We start from the raw sequence: 14,542 nt of genomic DNA on the forward strand, positions 1-14,542 counted from the left end.
GCACTTGGTGACAGGCGCAGCTTGCCCCTGATGTAGTATATGGCCAAAAAATAAACAGACTATTGCTGGTTAAATGCACTTGGTGTGACAGCTTCACCCTGATGTAGGCTTTAGCCAAAAAACAACCACACCATTGAGGGTTAAATGCACTTGGTCGCAGCTTGTGCTGGCGCACCACAAGACACAAAATGGCCGCCGATCACCCCAGAAAAATGTGACTGACAAACGGTCTGGGCAGCCTAAAAACAGTGAGCAATTGAGTATCAGCAGCTCAATGATGCACAGCTGCAGATCGATCAATAATCAAGTCCTTTGGAGGAGTTAATCTGCCTTATCTCGCCCTACTGTCGCAGCCGCAACCTCTCCCTACGCTAATCAGAGCAGAGTGACGGGCGGCGCTATGTGACTCCAGCTTAAATAGAGGCTGGGTCACATGGTGCTCTGGCCAATCACAGCCATGCCAATAGTAGGCATGGCTGTGATGGCCTCTTGGGGCAAGTAGTATGACGCTTGTTGATTGGCTGCTTTGCAGCCTTTCAAAAAGCGCCAAGAAAGCGTCACAAAAGCGCCAAGAAAGCGACGAACACCGAACCCGAACCCGGACTTTTACGAAAATGTCCGGGTTCGGGTCCGTGTCACGGACACCCCAAAATTCGGTACGAACCCGAACTATACAGTTCGAGTTCGCTCATCCCTACACAGCACATATCTGATGATGAAGAAACACAGGTGCCAACTGCTGCGGCTTTTTGCAGTCTGCAGACCGATAAGTCGGGCAGGGGTAAAGAGTGGGTGGAAGATGATGTGGAGGATGATGAGGTACTAGACCCCACATGGAATTAAGGTCATGCGAGTGATGTGTGCAGTTGGGAGGAAGAGGCGGTTGTCGCACAGAGGCACCAGCACAGCAAAATAGGGAGCACGGTGCAACAGTGTCTGTTACATTATTGGGTGACGTTTTACCATTTTTGCCGTGAATAAACCCCTGCTCTGCATAGGTGACAGGGACCTAAATTTCTAAAAATTGTCTGTTACATTCTCTGGTGACATTTTACCATTTTTACTGTATACAAACCCCTGCTCTGCATATGTGACATGGACCTAATTTTTGTAAAATCGTCTGTTCCATTGGTGGGTGACATGAACTTAGTTTTGCTGTGAATAAACCCCTGCTCTGCATAGGTGACAGGGACCTAAATTTCTAAAAATCGTCTGTTACATTCTCGGGTGACATTTTACCATTTTTGCCGTATACAAACACCTGCTTTTCATAGGTGACAGGGATCTAAATTTCTAAAATTCGTCTGTTACATTGATGGTTGACATGAACCCATTTTTGCCGGTGAAAAAAACCCTGCTCTGCATTGCTGACAGGGAACTAAATTTAGTAAAAACGTCTGTTACTGATTGGAAGATGCGCGACCACAAGCGAACGCTGGTAGACACTCTGCTGATGGCATTCCCACCTGACAGCGGGGGCTCAGTGGAAGCACAAGGCGAAGGTTGAGGAGGAAGAGGTCGCCAACGCAGCTGGGGCACCGCCAGCACCTTAGAAGGCAGGGTTAGCATGGCCGAAATGTGAAAAGCTTTGTCAGCACGCCACAACAACCAGAACCACCAGCTGATATGGAACGCCTTAGCAGGAGGCAGCATTTCAGCAACATGGTGGAGCTTTATGTGTGCACACACCTACACATACTGACTTATTGGTCTGCCCCCTTCAACTTCTGGGTTTCCAAATGGGGAACATGGCCTGAGCTTGCTCTTTATGCCTTGGAGGTGCTGGCCTGCCCTGCACTCAGTGTATTGTCTGACCGTTTGTTTAGCACGGCAGGAGGGGGTTATCACAGACAAGCGCAGCCGCCTGTCCACAGCCAATGCGGACAAGCTCATGTTCATTAAAATGAACCAGGCAGGGATCCCACAGGACTGCAGAATAGACATGTATACCGGCCTCACCCAGCCATTGTTCTACTGCAGCGCACTTTCTCTTTGTTTTATTTTTTTATATTTACCAATGTTTTGGGGGTCTACCCAAATTTAAACAAAAATAAATAAATAATAAAATAAAAAACAAAACAAAAAACCAGCGTTGGCTACCTCCTCCACTGCCGCTTCCACCGACACCGCCACAACCACTGCCTCGTCAACCTCCTTCTTCATATGGACCTCCTCCTCCTAGATCAAGATTATAGTTTTTTTCTTACATATTTTATGTTATTTGAAGTCATTTCCCTATCCACATTTGTTTGCATAGCACTTGCCATGCTCTTTACCACATTTTGCAGCCTTCTAGCCCTTTCCATGACTTTTTTAGAGCCATTTTAGTGCTCCAAAGTTTGGGTCCCCATTGACTTCAATGGGGTTCGTGTTCGGGGTCATGTTCAGGTCCTGAACTTAAACTTTTTTTGCAAAGTTTGGCCAAACCCGATCTTCCAGGTGTCCTCTCAACTCTAGTGTTGAGCACCCAAACACAATGGAAGAACCCCAGTCACCCCGTGCTCTGAAGAGGGGAGGGTATCGGGACTCTAGTTCAGCTTAGGAGTCCCTGCTCTGACTCCATATATAGATATATCCATATATGGAGTCAATGCTTGGAGACACCCCAGTGTCTTCAAATCTAATTTCTAAAAAGTTTCTGCCAGGATTTGAACTCCCAACATTGTACATTAGTGGCAAGGACCTTATCCACTCAGCTATAAAGCTGAATGCTAAACTGTGTCAGAAAAACCTCATAGAAGTTTCTGATATAGTGAGTATTCATATTCATCAGAAGACTTATTTTATATTTCTGTGCAGGTTAACATGGAGCTGTATAGTGTAGTTCTTGCCTCTAATGTACAAGGTTTGGAGTTTGATTCCTGGCAGAAACATTTCAGAAACAGAGATTAAATTTATATATATATATATATTTTTTTTTTTTTTGCAATTGTAAAAAATGTATGGCACAAAATAAATGTGTAATTGCTAAAAAAAAAAATATATATATATATATATATATATATATATACAGTGGATATAAAAAGTCTACACACCCCTGTTAAAATTAGACAAAGATAAATCATTTCAAAAATGTTTACACCTTCAATGTGACCTATAAACTGTACCACTCAATTGAAAAACAAACTGAAATCTTTTAGTTGGAGGGAAGAAAACAAACAAAAAATAATAATGTGATTGCATAAGTGTGCACACCCTCTTATAACTGGGGATGTAGCTGTGTTCAGAATTAAGCAATCACATTTAAAATCATACCCAAAAAGACTGAGTGCTGTAATAAAATCAAAAGGTGCTTCAACAAAGTATTAGTTTCAGGGTGTGCAACCATATTATTTGACTTTTATATTTTCTCTTCCCTCTACCTAAAAGATTTCAGTTTGTTTTTCAATTGAGTTGTACAGTTTATAGATCACATTAAAGGTGGAAAAAGTTCTGAAATGATTTATCTTTGTCTCATTTTTTTACATCAAAGAAACCTGACATTTTAACAGGGGTGTGCAGACTTTTTATATCCACTGTAGATGTCTAAAGAACCTGTTCAATTATTGCTTATACTAGTAGAGCCCCCCTGACAGAGTGGAGAGGGTAAAAAAATATGGGTGGACAGCACTCCTTGGTAATGATGTATCGGGTGCTCGTCTCCAGGAGGGGTGGTAAAAAGCCCCTAGTAGAACAACTTGTAGATATCCAGAAAAATAAAAATAAAAAATAAAAATAAAAAATAAAAAACTGTCTCCGTTTTTTATTTTTCTGGATATCTACAAGAGTGGAGAGGGTGTCAGCAGTAAGTTTGTGTTGACGTCAGATTAATTTGCCCTTCCTATGATCCATTAGAATAATAACCACCAGAAAAACTGATCCTGTCTGTTGAGCATCCATCTTCACTCGGTCAGCATTTGGTCAGTAATCCATCAGTATTGCTAATGCCCAAAAAAAAAACTGTGGATCCAAAACAGAGATGACATGTGAATGGAATATTAGCATATTTTCTGTTTTTTGTACCCAATCTAGCTTTTGACTAACATATTATGAGCCAATTCTGATGGGATCATACATGCCTTACAGCTGCTACACAGAAAAGATTCGTTGTGTGTCTCATTGTTCCTTCCTTCTGTCAGATCAGAATGTCAAATAAATGATGATGTCAAAAAAGTCTAAAAAGAAAATATGGGCCAAGTCATTAAGCGGGAACAGCATGAAAAGTCCGCAGAGTGGCCCAATGACATAGGGTGGAGGTGGCAGCAGCAGCATGAGGAGGCCACATAGTCGCAAGGTAACACAGTGTTCAGGTTTTAGCAGTATCAGGAGACCACAGAGTGGCAAGATGACATAGTATGGAGGTGGCAGCAGCATCAGTAGACCACAGATTGGCAAGTTGACATAGTGTGGAGATGGCATCAGCATCAAGAGACCACAGAGTGGCAAGGTTACACATTTTGGAGGTGGCAGCAGCATCAGGAGACCACAGAGTGGCAAGGTGACAGTGTGGAGGTGGCAGCAGCATCAGGAGACCACAGAGTTGCAAGTTGACATAGTGTGGAGATGGCAGCAGCATCAAGAGACCACAGAGTGACCCGCTGACAGGGTGGGGAGGGGGTAGGCACTAACAGTACCCGCTGACAATGGTGGGTGTAAGAAGGAGCACTTGGCATAAGATGCGTGTCATCAGGCGGGTGGCGACATTAGAATAATAGCTGAGGCAGTTTGCCAGAAGATAATGGTCTCTTTTGTCAAGGTTTGGGTGAGGCAGCATGGATGATCTAATCTGATGCATCAGGCATTGGTGGGTGGAAATCCTGTCTGATCCACGCCTGATTAATCTTGACAAAGGTCAGTCTTTCCACATTTTGGGTGGACAGGCAAGTTTCTTCTTGGATTAACTATGGCCCCCACTGCACTAGACACCCGCTCTGATGCCACACTACTGGCCGGGCAGGACGGATTTTCCATGGAAAACTTGGCAGGATGCGCCCACAAATCCAGTTTGGCTGCCCAGTAGTCCAGCGGATCTTCAATGACGGCTGGCAGGGTGCACTCCATGTATGCCACCACCTGCTGGTTCAGGTTCTTCTCTATTTCTAGCTGCTGATAAGTAGTTTATTCTCTATGCAGCTGAAGAAAGCTGCTCATCAGCGACTCTAGACTCAGGCTGCTGCTGATGGAGCTAGAACTGCTCCTGCCACCCCCCTCAGAAGCCATGGCAGTGGAAAGTGAGCGCAGAGGGCCCCTCGGTCAGACCTGCGAGATGATGACGCAGATAGGCAGCGGCCAACTGACGACATCGGATGTCTCTATAGTAGTTCAGTTTGTCCTCCCTTTCAGCGGGTGTAAAAAAAAGACCCCCATGTGGACCGGTAGTGAGGGTCTAACATGGTGGAGAGCCAGAAGTCATCCCTCTGCCGAATGGTGATAATTCAGTTGTCACTACACAAGCAAGTGAGCATGCATCAGGCCATTTGCGCAAGTGACTCGGAGGGACTCCCTGCCTACATCTACACTGCATACTGCCACGGTGTGTCTGGGTCATCTGCCTCGTCTTCCTTATCTCCCTCTTGCTCCTCCAGCTGCTTCTGCTCCTCCTCTCCTGTCATCTGTGTAGAAAAACCACCCATTTTACTACACATTGCTTGTGCTCCTATGTCCTCCTCCTCCATTTTAGCCCCCACAGGGCTCATGTAACCTAGAGATGTAGGTGCCACGTCTTCAGTCCCCTGACCAGCCAGATTTCCCAACATCTTTTCCAGGATATGAATCAGTGGAATGACTTTGTTCATCCCGTAGTCCTAGTGCCTGAAAAATAAAGTGGCCTCCTCAAAGGGCACAAGCAAATGGCAGGTGTCACACATGAGCTGCCACTGGCTAACATTGAAGTTACATAGGGGATTACCTCTGTCCTCCTATATCATCAAGAAATCTTTTATAGCTTTTATCTGTTCGTACAGTCGGTCCAACATATGGAGGGTGTAATTCCAATGGGTGGAAACGTGGCATATTAGCCTCTGTTGGGGGATAAGGGTGCACTTGGTGGTGTACGAGTGGCTGAAGTGCATGCAAGTTTCCTGGCCATTTTTAGGATGTCTTGCAGATGGGTGGAAGACTTCAGGGAACGCTTGACAACCAAATTAAACATGCTTACCATGCAGGGCGCATGGCTCAGCCCTCCTTGACGCAGCACTGACACCATGTTCTTCCCATTGTTGATCACTATGGTTTTGATTTTGAGTTATCGAGGAAAAAGCCAGGATTCAATTACTTGATGAAGGACGCAAAGCAGTTCCTTTCCTGTCTGACTCTGTTTGCCCAAGCAAACTAGGTGCAGAACAGCGTGACACCGCCATGCTCTGGACATGTGTTATGCTGGTGGGGCACTGTGAATTGTCCCTGCAGTGGAGGCTGAGGACACGGTGGAGGATTAGGAGGCAGAGGCGGACATTGTCGCAGGACCATCTGTGTGAGAACATGAGGTGGAAGCAGCGTCACCTGGCCAAGTTGCTGGTTTGGCTGTGCAGGAAACTATTTACCCAGTGGGCCGAAAAAAACATATATTGTCCTTGACTGTAGTTACAGCTCCACACATTGGCGCTGTCGTGCACTTTGGCAGACACCGACAAGCTCAAGGACCAGCCCACCATCTGTTCTATAAGTGTGAGTCCACCACTTGGAAAGGGAGGGACCGCAGTACCAGCAACTATTGAGCAGACTAGGTGGGCCAAATGGTTCTTATCAGCCGACACATTCTATGTTTCTATGTAAGAGCACGTTTAGCTTCTGCGCCATTGGATGAGTGCACGCATACTGTTGTCTTTTGGCAATTGCTTTGGTGATCGATTGCTGACAGAATGACTGACTAGGAGGAGGAGGATCAGGATCATCAGGACCAGCAGATGATGGGAAGGACAGATAGCTTCTTTTGGCTGAGGAGGTGGAGCCTTGACTGCCTGAAATCGGGTGTGTGCCACTGGGTGATATAGCGGTTGCTGCAACAGGCTGGACTACCACATTGGAGCCACGGTTCTCCCAGGCCACTTTATGGTTACGCTGCATATGTTGACCCAGGGCCATAGTGCTAACATTGGCACTCTGGCCACGCTTTACCTTCTGCCCACAGATTCGACAAATGGCCATGTTCACCTCCCCAGGTGTCTAAACAAAAAACTGCCAAACCGCCGAGTAGTTGATTTTACCCCCAACACTCTGCACTGACTGACTGCTACCACCACTGCCTCCGTGAACCCCTGCACCACTACTTTCCAGGCTGGTAGGCTCCTGCAAAGCCAGTGGTCTACCCCGAGCATGTTTGGTTACCAAACTGCTGACTCCCAGGCACGCTACCAACTTGCTGGCTCCACTGCTGCCTCACGGGCAAGCTTCCACCCTCTTCTCCCGATGATGATGAAGTTCCTTGGTCACCCAGCTCTCAATTGCGATCGGCTACATCATCATCTAGTACTGTATGCACGTCACTGATGTCCTCCTCAACGGTCTCTGAGCCAGTAGCCAGACCGCTCGCAACACCAGCTCCCACACCACTCCCCTCATCACTACTTGCCTGCCTACCAGAAGAAGCGATAGATGTCTCCTCCGGATCTTGGCTAGGCAGTAACTGCTGACTGTCTTCTAGTAGCTCGTCCTCACTATATAATGGAGCTGAGCCCACAGCATATAGTACTTTTCTGGCTGAGGGAACAGAAAAGGACAGAGGCAGGTTGAGGACAGGTGAGGACACAGGGCCTTCTCCCGGGCTCTGCCAACTAAGGGTTGTGTTTGACAAACCCACTGACTCTTGGTTGGGGGTTTCTGATGTCACTTGCGACGAAGTCAAAGATGGAGTCAACTATTCAAGAACTGCTGGATTGCTGGTCAAGACATGATCACTAGCTGACACTGGGAGCTCAGGCCTCTCGAAGTGACCCCTTGCTGCAATGCCCCCTTACTCTGCTGTGACCTGTGTCTGCACCAGAAACCTTTAGGCCTCTGCCCTTCCCCTGTGCAGGGCCTGTCACTTCTCTGTCTGAAATACTGTTAGATCAAATAAGTAAATAAAAAGGAAGTTAATACATGCTAAAAAGGGCTGTAATTTTCTCACTTCACCAACAAACAGCTAATAAGCCCTCTTTTTTTTCCCCACTAATGCACGCCAAAAAGGGCTTACATTTTCTCACTTCACCACATAACAGCTAATAAGCCCATTTTTCTTTTTCCCCACTAATACAAGCCAAAAAAAGGCTTTAGAACATATAACTGCGGCCGTGAATGGCAAATAAAATATATTTATGCCACTAATACTCGCCAAAAAGAGATATAAATTTCCCACTTCCCCACACAACAGCTAATAAGGCCTTTTCTTTTTTCCTCCACTAATACACACCAAAAAAAGACTTTAGAACATGTAACTGCAGCCATGAACTGCAAATATTTTTTATTTTTTTGCCACTAATACACACCAAAAAGGGCTGTAATTTTCTCACTACAACACACAACGGCTAATAAGCCCCTTTCCCCCCCCACTAATACACAATAAAAAAAGGCTTTAGAGCATATATATAAAACTGCACTGCACAAGGGCTAATAAGACCCCAATAACAAGAACAATTTGCTGGAATTACAGAGGTATTGCAAACCTCAAATGAGCAGCAGTATAATGGCAATTTAGATACCCAGTCAGAACAGCAAGGTGTAATAGGATTGTTCCTATTACCTAAGCTGTAAACACCCCTATTGAACTCTGTTCTGCTACAATACTGTGGAATAATTCCTCCCTATCCTTTACCTATACTTCTAATGATCTTTCCCTGAACTTCTATTGAGCAAAATATAAGTTTTCAAGTCTTTCCTAGCACTGTCCCTAGCACCTGCTAATGTCTCTCCCTGCACTAAGTACACTGGAAAATGGCTGAATCTAAGATGGCTGAGGCTATTTATAGGGCTGTGACATCACAGGGCTGGCTGGCTGCTGATTGGCTACATGCATGGCATTGTAGGTGATCCCTCGTTCCCAGAGTTCCTTGCTCCATGTCCTAACATGTGCAGCAGCTATTTTAGGAAAAAATGCTAATTCGTTACCACAAAGCGTGAGGAAATTTGAAAAATTCCTGTAATTCAGATCGAATACCACTTCGTCAGCTTTGATTTGGTAATCTTTAACTACAACTCCTATTTTGTGCACCGTAATTGCACAGTAAAGAGACACTTTTGTTAAGTACAATCTGACCTTGTTACTGACTCTCCTAGCACCACACACTGACCATCGCATTTCCATTTCAAGCCCTGCTTTTCACCCATTTGGACATTTAACATCAAGGGCACCCTCCATTACCAGCAAACAGGAGCTCACAGTTACAGGGAGTGTCGCAAGAGTACAAAAGGTGCCCCACCTTCACTGAATTGACCCCAATGAAGCAACGGCCTGTAGGGATACACCATGGCACATCATCATCAGGGGCACTACCACGTTCATCTTCTGCACACTGAGAGTTGCTAAACAAAATAAGTGAGAACGATGACACCTATTTTTCATCCCTCCCTATGCACATAGAAGAAAAAAAAATATTTTAGGGATGTGGATGTTAAATTATCTCCTTCCTGCAACTGTACTACTTTTTTGGCTTGTCTTACCATAGCATGAGAACAGTTGTTCATCATAGAAGTTTTGCCTGTGAGATCATCCCACACATTTGTGCTATAATTGTCGGATCTCATTTAACTCTTAAAATGCTGCTATCTACAACAATCTACACATCTATTGACTGTAGACATACGGCACTCCCTTAGTTTGGCCAGCTATAAACATCCATAATATAATAGTGGGGGCCAAGGATTTTTTATGACTGATGGGGTCTAATAAAGGTCCTCAGATCTATACAACCAGAATTACATTTTCTTGTTCATTATACTGTGTATTACAACCAACTCCCACTTAGCTAACTGAAATACTTATAGGAAGTTGTTATTCTACATGTTTGTCCAATAGCCTACTTTACCAATACTTCATATATGACCACCACAATGCGAGTAAAATATAAGTATTTAATAAATTAATGGAATAATAAAATCTATCACATATCTTTTTAGACTAGACATTAGGGACAAATATTTCTGTGACGAATACCACGCCTCATGCCTGCTTGACGTCACCTACGTCGAGCTCACAAGACGCAGTATGGTCACTTGCTACCAAAGCGTAATGTTACACCCTCCAGAGGAGCAGGTAAGGTCAGCTTGGTATGGTTTACACATACACCTCCTGTCCACGCGGGCACAGAGAGGCAACAAGCTGAGAGAGCCTTTTCACTGCCGCAGTGAAAACAGAGCTGTCTCAGCCAGGTATCTGCCACAGAGAATATATACAGTGGTCTGAGGTTACAGATACAGGTGGTATAGGTACAACAGGGTTAAGCAGAACAATAAGTCAGTTTACCAGATATATGAGTCCTTTGGGTAGTGGTGAGTTCTTAGCTGTATTCAAGGCTATGGCAGTGATGTCAGCCGGTCAGGCCCCTCCAAACACATTAACACAATGTGACCCTCTTTCAGAGAAAAGACACTCCTGCTTGCTGGCACAAGCCTTTTAACCTGTAGCCGGCCCTTCCCCTCCTGGCCTTTGGGAGGGGTCCACCTCCCCTCTGCTGGACTGGCTGCAAATGACCCATAAAACGCTTTAGAGTTTATAGCTCCAGTCCTGAAGGTCACAGGGAGATGGTTCTGGGACCAACAGATCCGCCTGTGTTCGGCTACAACTAGAGTCCAAACATGGTATTTGGTTTCTGTGGGGTCATATGGATATCTCCCTTCCCTGGCATCCCACCCTCAAACAAAGACCATGGACATGTTCATCGTGGCCACTAGGACACAAATATGTATCCGGTTTGTGATGTAGAAAAGTGGTTTTAGAGATCCGCTCACCTCTGTTCCCCCACGGTAGGTGCACCAACCACAATTTGAGTACACCCCTCAAAATTGTAGTTAAAGTAAAGAAATATGTGGATGGGCACTCTATATGAAGGTAAATAGGACGTATTTTATTATTATTAATATGATTTCATAAAAATGCAAACAATATATGAACCAATATAAAATGGATATACACTCTATATAAAAATCCGTAAAAATTTGGAAACAGATCAAATTCTTATGTTGCTTTATGAAACTGGGGCTGGTACCTGATACAGACCCCACTTTATGTCACAGGACCAATTTTGTCCTGGGAATGAGGTTTTGTATTAAATGGAAGTAGTCAGGCACTCAGTCCCCGTTGCATGTGATAGTATCTGTCCAAATGTACATAAACAGGTTAAAATGACATATATAATTACACCAAAAAAAATGAATGGTCCTATTAAATGTGGCCACTTGAGTTTCTTATTTGGAATCGTTGGTGTACTTTAAATACTATGTGTAGCAAGTTCCTGCTCAGATTGAAACTCTTTGTGAGTAGTGAACAGTCTCCTTTTATATCCGCAGGGAGTTCGCTACAAAAAAGATAATAACCAGTCTTTCTAGTGTTAATCTTTAGAATATTCCAATGACGGCATCCAGATTAAAACGCTATGGCGAAAGTCCTTGATGGTACAATGGATCGTTCTTTTTCAGTTGGTACTAGATATTGCGTCAAGAAAAGTTTTTACCCACTATGTGGGCTTACCTTTGCCTTTAGTTTGCGGGAGCTTGCGAGTAAGTTCGTCCTCCGCATAGTACGCCGGCGTCCCGGCTGCAGAGTTGATCGCGTCCCACGTGTCTCTACTGCTGATTAGCAGGAACTAGTTTGGTATAGAGACCACGTCTTTTTTCGGCGCAGGTAAATGACGTCTTTCCAGTCTGTTCAAATGGATTAAAGATGTTCCTTTTTCTTCCTAGTGCACTTAGGTTCTTTAAGATCGGGGTATATTTCAAGGTCCTACGCCAGACGCGTTTCGGGGAGATGCTGTCCCCTTCCTCAGTGGCATACCCCAATCCTCTAAATCCTCGTCTTTTATACCAATTTCAGGTGTTTCTCAAAATCCGTTCTGGATTTGTATTGAATGCCAAAAGACGGACTGGATCTACTTTTTTGTAAGATTCTGGCCTAGTTGCGATTACGATGCGTTTTTTTTTTTTGTGAAGATGCGTTTTTTTCAATATGGATGCGTTTTTTTCACTATATTTGCAGTTTATTGTATATTGTTAGTTCCAATTACAGGAACTGCTTTTTGATGTTTTGTTTTCATGTTATTTGTAAAAATACATCTCTATCTTGTTTATAAGTAATTTTTCAGCAATTGTTTGTTATACATGTCCACAATATTGAAAACATATAGGTACTCTATTACAATATAAAAGAATAAATTCTGAAATAAGTTTAAAACGTACTAAAAATATAAATATAAATTTTCATCAAGTTTTTATCAAATGTTCACAGCTTTCATGGTTAGGATCATTTCTCCCTATAATAGGGTCTAATATGGGGTTATGTGCGGATTCTATGTATTTTATTCATGCATATATTTTCATTTTCATTCGTATTCCTACATGATTATTGGGTCCCATTGTGGTATTTCACCTATAAGCACATGCTTCTAATCCTAATTTAATGGATGATGTAGAGAAAGGGGGGGCACATCACATGCTTCTAATCCTAATTTAATGGATGATGTAGAGAAAGGGGGGGCACATGTATCCGGTTTGTGCCTGCGATGGCTGGGCGATTCATAATTCCTTATGAAATGTAGGTGCCAACATGTCTGGGAGGTATCATTGATTCTGGCAAGGGCTGATACATCCTGCTGGGGGTTTTCCTGCAGGATCTGTGCTGTCTGATTGAAGGTGTGAAATGTAACAAAATGTGGCCTGCTAGGAGTTTTCTGCTATCTGGATGTGGCTTTGAAGCAGGGCTGCCCTGTGGAGCTTGATTTCCTCTGTCATCTTTCAGCAAATGGTGGGTGTGAGGACATGGCGGACAGTTAATATTAATCCATATTCCTCACAATTTTCATTATTTTTTTTTACAAACTACCTGTGAATTTACGAGCAGATGGCAACCTTAGAAGAGTCCTGTATTAAGAAGGAGTCTGATGTTTCCTAGACATCTGCATCTGTTACCTTTTAGTGGCCTCATGACAGGCAGGCATTTACTGATCATAAGCAATAGATAGAGAAGCAATTTGATAAAAAGAAAAAAGTAAAGAATAAAATAGAGTACTGTAAGTCCAATGAAGAATACAAAATGTTTACTAAATGAGAAACTAAATTTTGTATAAAACTATATATAAATTAATGTCATCAACTGTAGCCTAAATGATCGGTTAAAATTCTTCTGCTAAGCAGAATCAGGCTTACTTTAGGGCTTAAGCCATCTGGAAAATCGACATTTAGGACTGCAGAGGGCACATTACTTGGACAAACATGTGCCTAGAGTAAACTTTTCGACAAGGAGTTTATCTATCACAAAGATAACATTTATCACAAGGTCAAGTGAATATGAAACCATTACAACTTTGAGTAACCACAATATGCACACAAGTAACCATACATATTTCGAACATCTGTTTTACGAGTGGATTCCAAAGTAATATAAACATGAATATAATGTGTTAGTTCAGTTTCAATTTCACCACCTCTTACAAAATAACACAGAGGTGTAATGTAATCTTCAAGAACTGCTGCCACTGTTCAATTTCACTTTCCAGGCCATTGGAAATACATTTCTTGGTAATTTTTTACTTGTGATACTTTTGTATCTTATTCCTGAAATAACATTCAGGTAACTAATAATGATGTTGTTTATCTGAAAGGAGGATTACTTTTCTTTTGTATAAACATTCCTCATATTTAACAGTCATGGAACAGCGAAGAACAATAAATGAAGCTACAAAGGACAATTGGCAATGGCCTAAATTACTCAGACTAACCACTCAGGCTGGGGAAACACTAAAAATAGCAGTCAGCTGAGCATTTATTCGACCAACAGCTGCTAACACCTCTGGGATGGTTTATCTCTCATGAAAACAGGCATGTTGAAGTCCATCAGCCCAATCCCTCTGTCCCCAAATGTCTGCCATCAGGGGACAGTTGAGAAAACCCCATACACATTAGATGGTCTGCCAATTCTACCAAAATCTGCAGGTCTTGCTAAAATTAATCTAATGTACATGCGCAGCTTAACTCTCCACAGCCTTCCCTGATAACTTTAAGATAACTTTAGTGATCATTAATATCAGCTTTATCAGTCTCAGAGCAACAGATATAGTAGTTACCATTAATGTTACCAGCTTCTGCAGTAATAATATATAGAGCTCAATAGAGATGAGCAGATTTCCAAAAAGTATTTCGGGTTTGATTTGGTCTAATTCAGTCCAAATCAAAATTGTCCCAATTGCACTGAAAAGTAGTGTATGGCAGTCTGGGGTCTCCTAAGACTGTAGACAAGTGCCAAGACACTATGAGTAATGCCAAAATGATAGTGACATATTTGGCTATGGGTAAACAGATGCTAGCTGATGACAACATACAATCTGTGTAAAAACACACTGTACTATCAGATATTTTTTTTTGTTGAAGATGCCTTTTT

This window comes from Bufo gargarizans, chromosome 2 (assembly GCF_014858855.1).
Source record: "Bufo gargarizans isolate SCDJY-AF-19 chromosome 2, ASM1485885v1, whole genome shotgun sequence".
In the NCBI taxonomy this organism is placed as follows: Eukaryota; Metazoa; Chordata; class Amphibia; order Anura; family Bufonidae; genus Bufo; species Bufo gargarizans.